Here is a 15,632-nt window from a genome sequence, read left to right on the forward strand (position 1 = left end):
CACGGAACCTGTGTGCAAACGTCCTTACAAGCTCGGACCTGAAGAGTTGAAGGAGCTGAAGAAGCAACTCGATGAGCAAGAAAGAATGGGTCTCATCCGGCCTAGTTCTTCTCCGTGGGGTTGTGGTGTTCTTTTTGTGAAGAAGAAGGATGGAACGGACCGACTTTGTGTTGATTACCGTCCAGTGAACAAGAAGACCATCAAGAACAAATACCCACTTCCCAACATCAATGAGCTGTTCGAACAACTCAAAGGTGCCCAAGTATTCTCCAAGCTTGATCTCCGTATGGGTTATCACCAGATTCGCATTTGTGAAGAAGATATTCCCAAGACAGCATTCAGAACAAGCTTTGGTTCATATGAATACACTGTCATGTCTTTTGGCCTCGCCAACGCTCCTCCGACGTTCTCTCGCATGATGAACTTCATCTTCAACGCCTACACCAATGACTTCGTTTTAGTCTATCTCGACGACATTCTGGTTTTCTCGAAGAACAAGGAAGATCATGCCAAACACTTGCGTTTGGTGCTTGATAAGCTCAGGGAACATCAGTTCTACGCCAAGTTCTCCAAGTGTGAATTTTGGCTCGATGAGGTTCTTTATCTTGGCCATATCATCTCTGCCAAGGGCATTTCCGTGAATCCTGAGAAGGTGTCCGCAATAGTGAACTGGGAACCTCCTCAGAACGTGAAGCAACTCCGCAGTTTTCTCGGTCTCGCAAGCTATTGCCGAAGATTCGTTGAAAACTTTTCCAAGATCGCGAAGCCTCTCTCTAATCTTCTTCAGAAGCACGTCAAGTACGTTTGGTCTCCGGAGTGTGATATTGCTTTCAACACTTTGAAAGAGAAGTTGATCACTGCTCCAGTTCTGACTCCGCCTGATGAATCCAAGCCGTACGAGGTCTTTTGTGATGCCTCTCTCCAAGGTCTTGGCGCAGTATTGATGCAAGAGAAGAAAGTTGTTGCTTATACATCTCGCCAGTTGAAGCCTAATGAGAAGAACTACCCCACTCATGATATCAAGTTGGCGGCAGTTGTGCATGCTCTTTTGACTTGGAGACATCTTCTATTGGGAAGAAAAGTGGACATTTTCACTGATCACAAGAGTCTCAAGTACATCTTCACTCAGCCTAATCTCAACCTTAGGCAAACTTGATGGGTCTAAATGATTCAAGACTATAATCCGAGTATCGAGTATACTCCAGGCAAGGCCAATGTGATTGCTGACGCTTTGAGCAGAAAGGCTTACTGCAACAGTCTGATTCTCAAGCCCTATCAACCTGAGCTTTGTGAAGCTTTCCGCAAACTTAATCTGCAAGTTGTTCCTCAAGGATTCCTCGCCAACCTTCAAGTCTCTCCTACCTTAGAAGACCAGATTCGCCAAGCCCAGCTTCTTGATGCTATGGTGAAAAAGGTGAAGTTTGGGATTGCCAAGAATCAGTCCAAGTACAAGTGCTACCGCCTTGATGACAAGGACACTCTCTTCTTCGAGGATCGTATTGTTGTGCCCAAAGGTGAACTTTGTAAAGTGATCATGAACGAGGCTCACAATTCTCTCCTCTCCATCCACCCTGGGAGTACGAAGATGTATCAGGACCTCAAGCAAGCTTATTGGTGGACTCGAATGAAGCGCGAGATCGCTCAATTCGTGAATGAATGTGATGTCTGCAGAAGAGTGAAGGCAAAACACCAAAGGCCAGAAGGTCTCCTCCAACCTCTTGCCATTCCAGAATGGAAGTTTGACCACATTGAAATGGACTTCGTGACTGGGTTTCCAAAGTCCAAGCGTGGCAATGATGCTATATTTGTTGTCATCGACAAGCTCACCAAAGTGGCTCACTTTCTGCCTATCAAAGAGTCGATCACTGCAGCTCAATTGGCGGAACTCTATACTTCTCGAATTGTTTCTCTGCACGGTATTCCTCAAGTGATATCTTCAGACCGTGGCAGCATCTTTACCTCGAAGTTTTGGGATCCTTTCCAGAAGGCCATGGGCACCAACATCCGCTTCAGCACAGCTTTCCACCCTCAAACAAGCCGTCAAGTCGAGCGTGTCAACCAGATTCTTGAAGATATGCTCAGGGCTTGTGTGATCTCCTTTGGCATGAAGTGGGAGGATTGTCTTCCTTATGCTGAATTCTCATACAACAACAGTTTTCAAGCAAGTTCGGGCAAGGCCCCTTTTGAAATTCTGTATGGCAGGAAGTGCTGTACCCCTCTCAACTAGTCTGAAACCGGTGAACGTCAGCTTTTGGGTAATGACTTAATCACAGAAGTAGAAGAAATGTGCAAAGTCATTCGAGATAACCTCAAAGCAGCCCAATCCCGCCAGAAGAGCTACTATGATAGTAAGCACCGTGATTTGGCTTTTGAGATCGGAGATCACGTTTACCTCCGCGTCTCTCCTATGAAAGGTACTCGTCACTTCGGTATCAAAGGGAAGCTTGCCCCTATATACGTGGGACCTTTCAAGATTGTCAGCAAGAGAGGCGACCTCGCCTATCAACTCGAGCTTCCTTCGAACTTTGCAAATGTTCATGACGTGTTCCATGTCTCTCAGCTTCGAAAGTGCTTCAAGACTCCTGACCGCACAATCAACTTCGAGGACATTGAGCTCCAAGAAGATCTCTCTTATCGTGAGCATCCAGTTGCTATTCTTGAAGAGACTGAACGCAAGACTCGCAACAAGTCAATCAAATTTCTCAAAGTCAAGTGGTCACACCATTCCGACCGTGAAGCTACCTGGGAACGCGAGGATCACCTCCGTTCTGAGTACCCGGCGTTCTTTCAGTCCTAGATCTCGGGACGAGATCCTTTCGTAGTGGTGGAGTGTTGTAACACCCCGGATATAACTTTCCCAATTTGTAATCCAACTCTTGCCGTTTCCGACGTTAAGTTATATTTATTTCTCGGGTTCGGGTCTTTGCCCCCGTGTGTTGTTTTCGTTTTCATGCATCTCATATCATGTCATCATGTGCATTGCATTTGCATACGTGTTCATCTCATGCATTCGAGCATTTTCCCCGTTGTCCGTTTTGCATTCCGGCGCTTCGTTCTCCTCCGGTGGCCATTTCTAGCTTTCTTTCGTGTGTGGGGATTAAACATTTCCGGATTGGACCGAGGCTTGCCAAGCGGCCTTGGTTTACTACCGGTAGACTGCCTGTCAAGTTTCGTATCATTTGGACTTCGTTTGATACTCCAACGGTTAACCGAGGGACCGAAAAGGCCTCGTGTGTGTTGCAGCCCAACACCCCTCCAATTTGGCCCAAAACCCACCAAACTCTGCTCCATGTCCTAGAGCGTTCGATCACGATCGCGCGGCCGAAAATCGCACCTCATTTGGACTCTCCTAGCTCCCCCTATGCCTATAAATACACCCCGCATTCGAAATTCGGATCTCTCCCCGTCCAACCCTAAAAAAAACAGATCCCGCCGCCGCCGGACGTGTCCGCGCCAGGCCGAACAACGTCCGGATCGCATCCGCCGCCGCCCGCAGCCACTCGCGGGGCGCCACGTGGCAGCCGGCCACCGCAGCCGCCGCGGCCCGCCCGGCCCGCTTCGGGCCCCCGAAGCCCACCGAGAGGCGCCGCCGCCCGACTCCACGCCCGGCTCCCGAGCCGCTCGCCGCCTTCCCGCCGCCGTTGCGCCGGCGCCGCGCCGCCGCCGCGCGCCATCGTCGGCCGGAGCCCCTCGCCGACCCCACCGCTCGCCGCCGGCCGCCGCCGCCGACCGCCGCCTCCTCCGCCGGATCCGGCCACCCCGGCCTCTCCTTCGGCCGGTCTCCTCCGTCTCCGGCGAGAACTCCGGCGTGAACAGTGAATCCGTCCGTCCTCGTTATCCGTGCCAGATCTGGATCTGGATCCCGAACGGTTGACTTTTTCCTCAGAAACCCTAATTTTTATGCCTACTTTGACCTGCCGTAACTTTGCATCCGTAGCTCCGATTTGGGCATATAGCATATCAAAATGTTCGCCTCGACGAGTACATCATTTCATTCCATTGCATCATTTTCATTTGAGCTCATCTTGATGCCCGAAATGCTGTTAGAAGAGGGCTTCGTGAGTTAATTGTCAGATCTGCTAGTTCATCTTAGGCATTTGTCATTTTTGCCATGATTATTGTGTGCATGATATGCCTGTGAGTCCTTCATATGTTTTGTTAAGGGTTTGTCTTCTTTCCAGGGGTGCAACCCATGCATTTTTAGGATGTGTGTGGTGACTTGTGCAAGCTTGCAAAGTGAGGCACCCGGTAAATCAGCTTTCAGGGACTTAGTAGTTTTCACTAAGTCTGGGTTTATTTGGTTCATGATGCCATATGTTTGGCTTGTTTCCTAGTGATCCGTTCCACTTTTGAGGATGGTCAGTAAAGGAGTTTTGTTAATAATGTTATGCTATATCCATCCATTTCTTTTTTTGCAATTATGGAGCACCCTAGCTTGAGTCAATCGAGCTCTACTTTTGCTTCGTGGTGAATCTGGGCAGATCATCAACTCGTTTGCGATTTTGCCGATGCTATTGTAGTTGATCCGTGCATGCTATGCCATTGTTCTTGCCATGTCTAGCTAGAATTTTGTGCCTTATTAATGGTTGTGTGCTTGCCTTGCCATGACTTGCACCGTGGTGGGTGCATCGAGCTCGTTTACATGCCTTCGTGAGTTATATTTCAGCATGTCTCAGTTTTCACTAAGTCTGAAAACTGATTGTGTTTTAGCTATGTTCGTGTGCTTGTTAGTATATTTTGTGAACCCTTTTGGCCCCAGGTCACTTTGGGTCTTTTGTTAAGATTGTTGAGTAGCTCCATTCCATGTTCTTACTTGTCTTGGTCAGGTCATGTATCATGTTGTTTTGCTACTCCGAAGAGGGCTTCGTGATCTGAAATTTCAGACAAGTGTTAATTTCACAAAGTCTGAGATCTGTTTTGCATTTGCGTTTTTGCCATGCTTGTTTGAACCTCATAATGGATGATTTGGCCGTAGCTCAGTGCTAGACTTTTGTTAAGCATCTTGTGTGCATCCCTGCCATGTATTTTTTTGTCATGTTTGGTGGCTGTAGCATGTTCATTTCATTGCATTTAGATGCCTACTTGCTGTAAATCGCAGACCGGTGTCAATTTTGAAACGCTTGCCATTTCCAAACCGTAACTCTTTATATCGTTTTCAAGCGATTTCATCTCATATTTCCAGTGGCTACCTTGGAATTCCAAGTTGAGGCCAGGTTCATGCATTTCCTGTCATATCTTGCGTTTTGCATCCCGCATAGCATGTCATCATTTCGTCATATTGCTTGGTCTTGCACGTGGTTGATTGTATCCTTGTTGCTTGTTTGTCTTGTTTGGGTAGATCCGGGAGACGAGTTCGCTACCGAGGAGCCCGTTGAGTTTGCTTGTGAGGATCCAGTCAACTCTAACAACTGTGCAGGCAAGATGATCATACCCTCGAAATCAATACTATCTTTGCTATGCTAGTTTGCTCTCTCTTTTGCTATGCCAATGCTACGATGCCTACCTTTTGCTTGTCAGCCTCCCAAATTGCCATGTCAAACCTCTAACCCACCATTGTCCTAGCAAACCGTTGATTGGCTATGTTACCGCTTTGCTCAGCCCCTCTTATAGCGTTTCTAGTTGCAGGTGAAGATTCGAGGCCGTTCCTTGTTGGAACATCCTTTAGTTACTTGTTGGGATATCACTATATTGCTATATTATCTTAATACATCTATATACTTGGTAAAGGGTGGAAGGCTCGGCCTCTCGCCTAGTGTTTTGTTCCACTCTTGCCGCCCTAGTTTCCGTCATATCGGTGTTATGTTCCCGGATTTTGCGTTCCTTACGCGGTTGGGTTATAATGGGAACCCCTTGATAGTTCGCCTTGTTTAATGCTTTTCCAGCAATGCCCAACCTTGGTTTTACCATTCTCCACCTAGCCTGTTTTTCCCATGGGTTATCGGAGCCCAAGGGTCATCTTATTTTAACCCCCCCCCCCCGGGCCAGTGCTCCCTCTGAGTGTTGGTCCGACCGAGTAGACTGCAGGGCCACCTCGGGGCAACTTGAGGGTTGGTTTTACTCGTAGGATGTCTCATCTGAGTGTGCCCTGAGAAAGAGATATGTGCAGCTCCTATCGGGATTTGTCGGCACATTCGGGTGGTGTTGCTGGTCTTGTTTTAAGCTGTCGAAGTGTCTTGAGTTACCGAGATACCGAGTCTGATTGGAACATCTTGGGAGGAGGTCTATTCCTTCATTGACCGTGAGAGCTTGTCAGGGGCTAAGTTGGGACTCCCCTGCAGGGATTGAACTTTCGAAAGCCGTGCCCGCGGTTATGGGCAGATGGGAATTTGTTAATGTCCGGTTGTATATAACTTGAACCTTAATTAATTAAAAAGAATCGGCTGAGTGTGTTACCGTGATGGCCTCTTCTCGGTGGAGTCTGGGAAGTGGACACGGTGTTGGAGTTATGCTTGCGCAGGTTGTTTCTCTAGATTCTCGCTCGTGCCTTGCCTCCTCTTCTCGCTCTCTTTTGCGAATAAGTTAGCCACCATATATGCTAGTCGCTTGCTGCAGCTCCACATATAATTTTGCCTTATCCTTCATATAAGCTTAAATAGTCTTGATCGCGAGGGTGCGAGATTGCTGAGTCCCTGTGGCTCACAAATACTATAACTCCAGATGCAGGTCCAGGTGATTCCGCTCCAGGTGACGAGTACGAGCTCAAGTGGGAGTTCGACGAGGACTCTCAGCGATACTACGTGTCTTTTCCTGACGATCAGTAGTGGTGCCCAGTTGGGGGTGATTGGGACCGTTGTCGCTTGTTGGGTTTTTCTTCTATTTTTGGCGCCGTAGTCGGGCCATGAGTGTTTTGGATGATGTAATGTTATTTATGTTCTTGATTGACGTGGCGAGTGTAAGCCAACTATGTTCTCCCCTTTATTATTCATATTACATGGGATGTTGTGAAGATTGCCTAACTTGCGACATATGCCTTCAATGCGATTATGTCTCTAAGTCGTGCCTCGACACGTGGGAGCTATAGTCGCATCGAGGGTGTTATAAGATATCTTCACCAAGCCCTTGGATGAGAAAAGATTTTGCAAGTTAAGGTGTGAGCTAAATATCCTGGAATCCTCAAATGTCCTGTGATCAGGCACACATCCTAACCCTTATGCATATTGATGACTTAGATGTGCAACACACGAAGTAAAGTATATCTTCAATCAATGAAGACATACATTCTAAGTGTGAATACATTAATGTGGAATTTGACTTCGGAGCGCCACGATAATTCTGCGTCGTGTCTAGGTCTAATACTTCCTATACGGTGGGTAACGCCACCACCAAATGTTCTATTTTGAAGTGTTTCACTCATGGCGTTACCTTGCAATGTCTTCACATTTGGTTTGGCTTCGATCTCAACATATCTTCATGATTATCTTCACTATGTTGATTATGTAGATATATATATATATTAGTGTTCTGTCCTCTACAGCATTCACTTATAGCTATGTCTTCATTGATTGAATCTTTTGAACTAAGTGAATGTGATCGGACCCTAACCTCTCTATGCTTTCTATCTCAAATTCTATCTCTCCAAATCATATGCATTCTATTGAAACTGTCGAATGTCTTCTATGCGTCCTTGTCAGCAGAAGATACAGAGACAACCATTAAGTCCGTTTTCAATGCTCATTCCTCCACATGAAATCCGGAGAAGTAGGAACGACCACTCGACAATCCAGGCGTGTGTGGGACGTGGAACAAACCCCAAAATTCCGCATAATGGCCACGTGTTCCTCAGATGCGAATCGCCAGGGGCACCTGTGTAATAGCACAGTGCCGCCCCTGTGCCTATAAATACACACTCACAGCGGTCATTATCTCTTCTTCCACCCTCGCACGAACCCTAGCGCCACCACTAGCCCTTGACGACGCCGGCGACGAAGCGCTTCACTGCCGCAAACTCTCCGACGCCGTCTTCACGCCGACCGCGGACATCGTCCTCTCCGCCGTCGCCGTAGGTGTCCTCTGTCGCCAAGTTAGGGCACGGAAGATCGAACTGCTCGACCTCATCTTACACTCCGTCTAGCAGTTCTTAGTGTGGTAAATAAAACTTCCTCTTTTACAGCACCATTGATCCTATGGATTTGTCACTTTCTACCACAAGCAGTTTCTGTTCACACAAGCTAGATCTCTCTCATACTGCATCTCATAACATGCCTAGTATATTCACTTGTGCTTCACAAGGTAGTTAGATTCCTCACTTGTACTGATATGTGGATTCGTACAAATCTGGAACCAACTTCTTATCTATGAGTGAATGTCTTCGCACGATGAGGTCAATGTCTTCTAAACAGATTTATCTTTAAAATCTTCTGAGAATGCATATGACCTCTTCCCCTTCCCTCGCACCTTAATGCTGTCATAGGTACATGTCCGTGCGAGAATCCTTCGGTTCTCATAGTCTGAATTCATTTGCAGAATTCTTACAGCATCACATAAATTCTCCCGAAGCCAGTTCCTGTTGGTCCAGCAAACGAAAACCTTTGAAGCCTTTGAACGTCTTGAAGCCTTTCAAGTTAAAGTTTATGGCTTCAGAGAAAGCAGCAAGGAAGGGTGGCAGAAAGCGTCGTGGTGAGACCTCCAGAGATTTGCCTGATGAACTCTCGGAAATGTACAAGACAGATCCTGAAGAGGATTACAGTCAGCGCAAGACCCGAATCCAATGGATTCGAAGATATTGGGCAGAACAATGGTTCAAATACAGATTTGTGACCCAGGAGTATGCTGAGAAAAACGCCATCAAGAGACCGTGGGGAGACATCCTATTCAAGAATCTTCTACCCAGGTCCAGAGATGAAGCCATTGCTCAAGGCTTCTATCCATGCATGGTCCGTGGACCACAGCCTGCTGATGCACACTCGTCGTCACTGCTATGGTGTCATGATGACAATCTGTTCAAGCGCAACTTCCAGTTTGCTCAGAACTCAACGAAGCAGAACAAGAAGACTTTTGGGTTAGACTTCAACCCTGGTCCCTCATCTCCAAGGGCAGATGGCACACGACATGCAGAACCCAATGGCATCGGTCCTTTCGCCAACCTTGAAGGACTCATCACCTACATCTTGGTTCAAGGGACTGTAGTGAATGAGTCTGCAGCTGACACTGAGTCTGATGACGCGCCTGCATGCCGAAGCCAAAGCAGTTGAAGAATCCAAAAGCTTCAAAGCCGGCCCCTTCACCAAAAATCTCAAGGGCGAAACCATTGGCAACTGCACCTCCTGAAGACAGTGTGCAGTCTGAAGACTTATCACGCGTCTCCAAGCCCCAGAAGGCCAAGATGCCTCTGTCTCACACTGGCAAAGAGCTAACAGCTGTTGTCATTCTGCGCAACGACGACATTGACCTGTCAAGTGATGAAGATCTTGCAGATGACGCTCTTGAGCAACTCATCAAGAGCAAAGAAGAAGTAGAAATCTTCAATGATCTGCCTCTCTTTGATGTCACCATCATCCACAACTTCATTGACGAGTGGTTTGACATGCCAAACATCAGCTTTGAAGATCTGCAGCTACCCATTGGCCTCAGTGTCGCCTTCCAAGGCGCCATTGCTTTAGAACTTGCTATTGCCCAGCGCATTGTTGAACTGAAGCAGAAGATTGACTATGAAAAGGCTCAGTTCAAGAAGCATATGGCCAAGCTCAGCGTGCAACAAGTGAAGAACTTCAAGACAATGATGCACGAGCTCAAGGAAGCCTTTGTGAAGAAGCGTGCAGAAGCTCAGGGTTCGCGTGAGCGCATGAAGACTCTAGCTGACAGATGTGTGCAAGCCTATAATGAGGCTGAGAAGCGCAAGGCACTTGGGCGTCCTGGCATCGACCCCAGGATGGCCGCAAAGAAGAAGAAGAAGAAGCCTGCTACGGCTGAACCTGATGCACCAAGGCAAGAAGCAGTTCCGATTGTCTTCCCAACTAGACTGACTGGCTCGAAGCCAAAAATCCGGTCAACAGCTTCAGAGCTCAAGAAGACAAGAACTGCTGAGGCTGAAGCCAGGAAGAGGAAACACTCTGAAGCCTCTCCTACTGCCCCCACCAAGAAAAAGAGAAAGACCAAGAAAGCTCGGGCTGCTCTCACATAGCCCTTGATAGTTGAACCCATTTCTATGGTTCATCCTGACGCAGAACGTCAACTAACAGTTCATGAGCCTGCTTCCACAGAGGCTCCTAAAGCTGAAGACATTCCAGCAGCTGATCCCATCGCTGTTGAAGACATTGGTCATCATGACAATGTAGAAGATGATGCAGTCCTTTCTCAGTTTGAAAACAGCAAACTCATCAGCATTGGTCGTCCACTGACACCAATTGCACAGGACGCTTCATGGGCGGATCGCCCACAAGAGGAAGAAGACTATGAGGCCCAGCCCACTCCAACTCCACAGGCGTCGTCTGCGTTACGCAGGCTTCGCAAAGGTCCAAGGCCTCAAGTCTCTGCTGAAGACATTCCGGCTGCATCAGCCGCAGAAGAAGAAGTACCACAAGATCCCACTCCCCTGTTCCACCAAGAAGCAGTTCTCCAGGAAAATGTGCTTGTGACCGACCCTCCAGCTAGTCAAGTGGAGGATGAAAATCGTGAGGCTGCCACAACCACCAATGAAGCTAATGTGGAGCCCTCCCCAGCAAAAGCTTCAGAAGACAGCGAAGCCACTGATCCCGCCACTTCTGTTCTTGAGTCTGCTGCCGGTCCCCAATTCAACTATCATGTTGAGCACAGGCCTCAGGTCCAGAAGCCAATCCCAAGACTGCCAAGGTTTCCAGGTCCTGCATCAGCACTTGGCTCCTTCAACATCAATGGCTTCAGGGCAGACAACACGTTCTTCAATAGCTCCAGGAACCCCTACTCAAGGGAAAGGATATCATCTGATCGGTTCTGGAGCTATCCTCAGCGAAGCTAGTACTCTTGCATTCTTTACAACCAAGGTCGCATCTTCCCACACAAGCGCCTTGACGTTGAAGCTATAGCTGGTCTGCCCTGTCTAGAGGAAGCGTTGGATTGCTTCAAGCAAGTGGGTCTGCTGCAGTTTGTTACTGCTGAAGAGCATTGGAATGAAGAGCTGCTGCTACAATTCTATGCCACACTTCACATCAAAGGGTACAGCAGAGATCCGAAGACTTGTGTCCTGGAGTGGATGACTGGCAACGTTCATCACGAAGCCAATGCATTTGACATCATTGAGCTCACTGGCTTGCCCACTCCTGGCAATCTCTTCGAGCAAGGCTGTCAGTTGCATGCTGAAGCTATTGAGAGCATCTTTCAGCAGCCAGAACCTGATATGAGTCAAATGCTCAGCATGATGAAGCCATTGCCCCAAGATGCTGCGTATCCCATAGAGTTCTTCGTTGAAGACCTTGAGTACCTGCCCAGAACCATCTATCACATCATCAGGCGAACTCTTTGGCCTATCAAAGGGCACTCTCCAAATGCCAAGCTTCAGGGTGCAATGAAGACTTTGGTCTTCTATATACTTCATGGCAAATGCTTCAATGCACAGGACTTCTTCATACGCCAACTTGCTGCATCAGGCATTGATTTGTTTGGTTTGAAGTTCTACGCCCCTTGGGTCATGCGGCTGATCAAGCTACACTCCGCCATCTCGTATCAGCCCTCAGCTCGCAACCATCGGATCTTCTTGCCTGACGTGGACATGTCTATTGAATCCATATATTCTGAGCCTGCCAAGAAACCTCTAAGTCTTCAGAATGCAGACCATCAGAGTTTTACTCAGAACGTTGAAGGCGTTGAAGCAGTTTCTCGGGTGTATCCTTTGGCTGGCACTACACGTGCACCACACCCTGCTTCCGCTGAAGCCACTGACAGTGCCACTGCTCCAAGACCCAAGAAGCGCACTCGTGTTCTCAACGACCGAGAGCTTCTTGTGGCTCTACATCAGAAACAGGATAGGCATCACGACTGGCTGAAGCGTCAGATGAAAAGCCTCTTGGTGGATGTTAATCGCACTCGAAATCTTGCCACTAAGAATGCTTTTGTTGCCCATGAAACCTGTCGCCGCACATGGAAAGGGCTCATGATGATGTGTTCTGAAGCTGATCTTCAAGAGGATGGCTTCTCTGAGAGATTCAAGTTTGACTCCACACCTCCTCGAAGGGTTGTGCTGCTAGGAACTCCATCCCTTGAAGACTCTGAGTTCTCTCCATCTGCTGCCACAGTGACTGCCAGAATTATTGAGGAAGAAGACGATGCTACTTCACCGCCACCTCCTTCAGCACCTCCAAGCTCTTCTACACCGCCAAACAACACCAACAACCCTGCTACTTCACCTACTCCTCATGGGAACGAGTAGAGGCTCTATGTCTTCAAACCTTTTTGGTCATTACTAACAAAAGGGGGAGAAGCATATGAGATTGATAGTCTTCAAGCGGGTCCATATGGGCGGGTGCTTTATATTTTGCTTCGTGCTTACAACTCTCGTTTTTGCTACATTTGGTTCTTATGAGTTGTAACACTTAAACTAGATGGTCGTCTGCTACTTATTTGCCACCTTGTTTTGCGAAGATAAATTCCGCATGTGCGACGATAAATTCCGCACTTAGCTCATTCTGCAGACGTCCATTTTCCATTATGCATGTCATTATCTTCATATACTTTCACATGCATAGTGGATTGTCATTATAAGTTGAAGTGGATCTCCACAAGTACAACCTGCCATGTGCATTTGCATTCCAAAAGCAAATTAACTTATATGCACATCTTCAGGGGGAGCTCTTGCAACTTATGAAGACAATTCCTTATCCTTTACAATTTCACAGATTATATACCCCATTGAAAACTTCAACTAGTTTGTCATCAATCACCAAAAAGGGGGAGATTGTAAGTGCATCTAGTGCCACCCCTAGTTGGTTTTGGAGTATTGACGACAAACCTAGTTGAGGGACTAATGTGTTTGTGAGAATTGCAGGATAACACAGGTAGAAGTCCCTCATTGATTCGGTTTTACTACCAGAGATGACCCCTAAAAATGTATGAAGACATTGAAGTCAAAGGTGGTATATGAAGATATTCACATTGAAGACTATGACAAGAGAAGACACTATATGAAGCCTATGGAGCTTGAAGACTTAGATCTTTCATAGTTCTTTTTCTTTTTGTGTTGAGTCATAGGAACCACCGTACTGTTAAGTGGGGTCCAAGAGAACCAGTCAGAATGACTGAAGTGATGCCTAAACCAAAAAAAACTATGTCTTCGAGTGAAGACTATGAGAGCGAATCTTGTCCAGAGTCGGACAAGTCAGCTTTGCTTGTAGCCCAAGTAAAGTTGTCGTGTGAGTTTGAAATCTGACCGTTGGAACACGTGTCAGTTCCTTAGTGACCCAGGGTCATTTCGGACAAATCAGGTCGGGTTGCCAAGTGGCTATAAATAGCTCACCCCCTACAACCATAAACGGTTGGCTGCTCAGATTGATAGTACGGCTTTTGTCGTTTGAGAGTGAAAGTGCAACTATCCCTAGGTGGTTTTGGTAATTCATAACAACATATAGCTCATTGAGCTAATGCTATTCCAAGATGACTATTTCAGGAAAGCTCAATGATTGGCATGGCATGGATGTGAAAGTGGAACCCTCAAAATGCTAAGGACAAAGGATTGGCTCAAGCTCAAAAGCTCAAGACTCTTCATTTTATATTTTAGTGATCCAAGATCACATTGAGTCTTTAGGAAAAGCCAATACTATCAAGGAGGGATGAGGTGTTGCTTAATGAGCCTCTTGCTTCATGTGCTTAGTGATATGCTCCAAAACCCTCAACTACTTTCCCATATCCACATATGACCTAAACCCTAAGCCAAACTCGGTCCTACCGATTCTTTCTATCCGGCGCCACCGAGTATCACTTGTCATAAGCCACTGCCAAACCCTAGCAATTCGGTTCTACCGATAGGGATCTCGGTCTCACCGAGATGGGATTGCAAACTCTCTGTTTCCCTTTCGTAACTTTTCGGTCTCACCGAAAGAGCGAATCGGTCCCACCGAGATTGCAGTGTAAACTCTATGTTTCCTTTTTGTAACTTTTCGGTCTCACCGAAAGAGCAAATCGGTCCCACCGAGTTTACCTGACCAACTCTCTGGTTAGCTTATTACCAAACTCGGTCTCACCGAGTTTGTGTAATCGGTCTCACCGAGATTACGTTATGCCCAAACCCTAACCATATCGGTCCTACCGAGTTGCATGTCAGTCCCACCGAAAATCTCTAACGGTCACTAGGTTTACCTTTTCGGTCCGACCGAGTTTGTTGATTCGGTCCCACCGAGATTGGAAAACTGTGTGTAACGGTTGGATTTTGTGTGGAGGCTATATATACCCCTCCACCTCCTCTTCATTCGTGGAGAGAGCCATCAGAACACATACACAATTCCAACTCATATGTTCTGAGAGAGAACCACCTACTCATGTGTTGAGACCAAGATATTCCATTCCTACCATATGAATCTTGATCTCTAGCCTTCCCCAAGTTGCTTTCCACTCAAATCTTCTTTCCACAAAATCCAAATCCTATGAGAGAGAGTTGAGTGTTGGGGAGACTATCATTTGAAGCACAAGAGAAAGGAGTTCATCATGAACACACCATTTGTTACTTCTTGGAGAGTGGTGTCTCCTAGATTGGCTAGGTGTCACTTGGGAGCCTCCGACAAGATTGTGGAGTTGAACCAAGGAGTTTGTAAGGGCAAGGAGATCGCCTACTTCGTGAAGATCTACCGCTAGTGAGGCAAGTCCTTCGTGGGCGATGGCCATGGTGGGATAGACAAGGTTGCTACTTCATGGACCCTTTGTGGGTGGAGCCCTCCGTGGACTCGCGCGACCGTTCCCCTTCGTGGGTTGAAGTCTCCATCAACGTGGATGTAGGATAGCACCACCTATCCGAACCACGGGAAAAACATCCGTGTCTCCAATTGCGTTTGAATTCTCCAAACCCTTCCCTTTACATTCTTGCAAGTTGCATGCTTTACTTTCCGCTGCCAATATACTCTTTGCATGCTTGCTTAAATTGTGTGATGATTGCTTGACTTGTCCAACAATAGCTAAAATCTGCCAAGAACTAAAACTGGGAAAAGGTTAAGTTTTTATTTGGTCAAGTAGTCTAATCACCCCCCCTCTAGACATACTTTCGATCCTACAAGTGGTATCAGAGCTTTGGTCTCCATTTGCTTTGATCTCCAAAGCTTTTGGTGGTCATAGCCTTGGTTTCACAACCTAGGAGAGTATGGCGTCTAGCGAGGGAAATTATCACCGTAGAGGTCCTTACTTTGATGGTACTAATTTTGCTAGTTGGAAGCATAAAATGAAAATGCATATTCTTGGACATAACCCCGCCGTTTGGGCTATTGTGTGTGTTGGTTTGCAAGGTGACTTCTTTGATGGGAAAGAACCAGACCGTGAAGCTACCGCGGATGAGTTGAAGATGTTGCAATACAATGCTCAAGCTTGTGATATTCTCTTCAACGGATTGTGCCCCGAAGAATTCTACAAAATCAGCCGTCTTGAGAATGCAAAGGAAATTTGGGACACTTTGATTGATATGCACGAAGGTACCGACTCCATCAAGGAATCCAAGTTGGATGTGCTTCAAAGTCAACTTGACA

Source organism: Triticum urartu, chromosome 7A (assembly GCF_056163025.1).
Source record: "Triticum urartu cultivar PI428250 chromosome 7A, HENAU_Tu73, whole genome shotgun sequence".
Taxonomy (NCBI): Eukaryota; Viridiplantae; Streptophyta; class Magnoliopsida; order Poales; family Poaceae; genus Triticum; species Triticum urartu.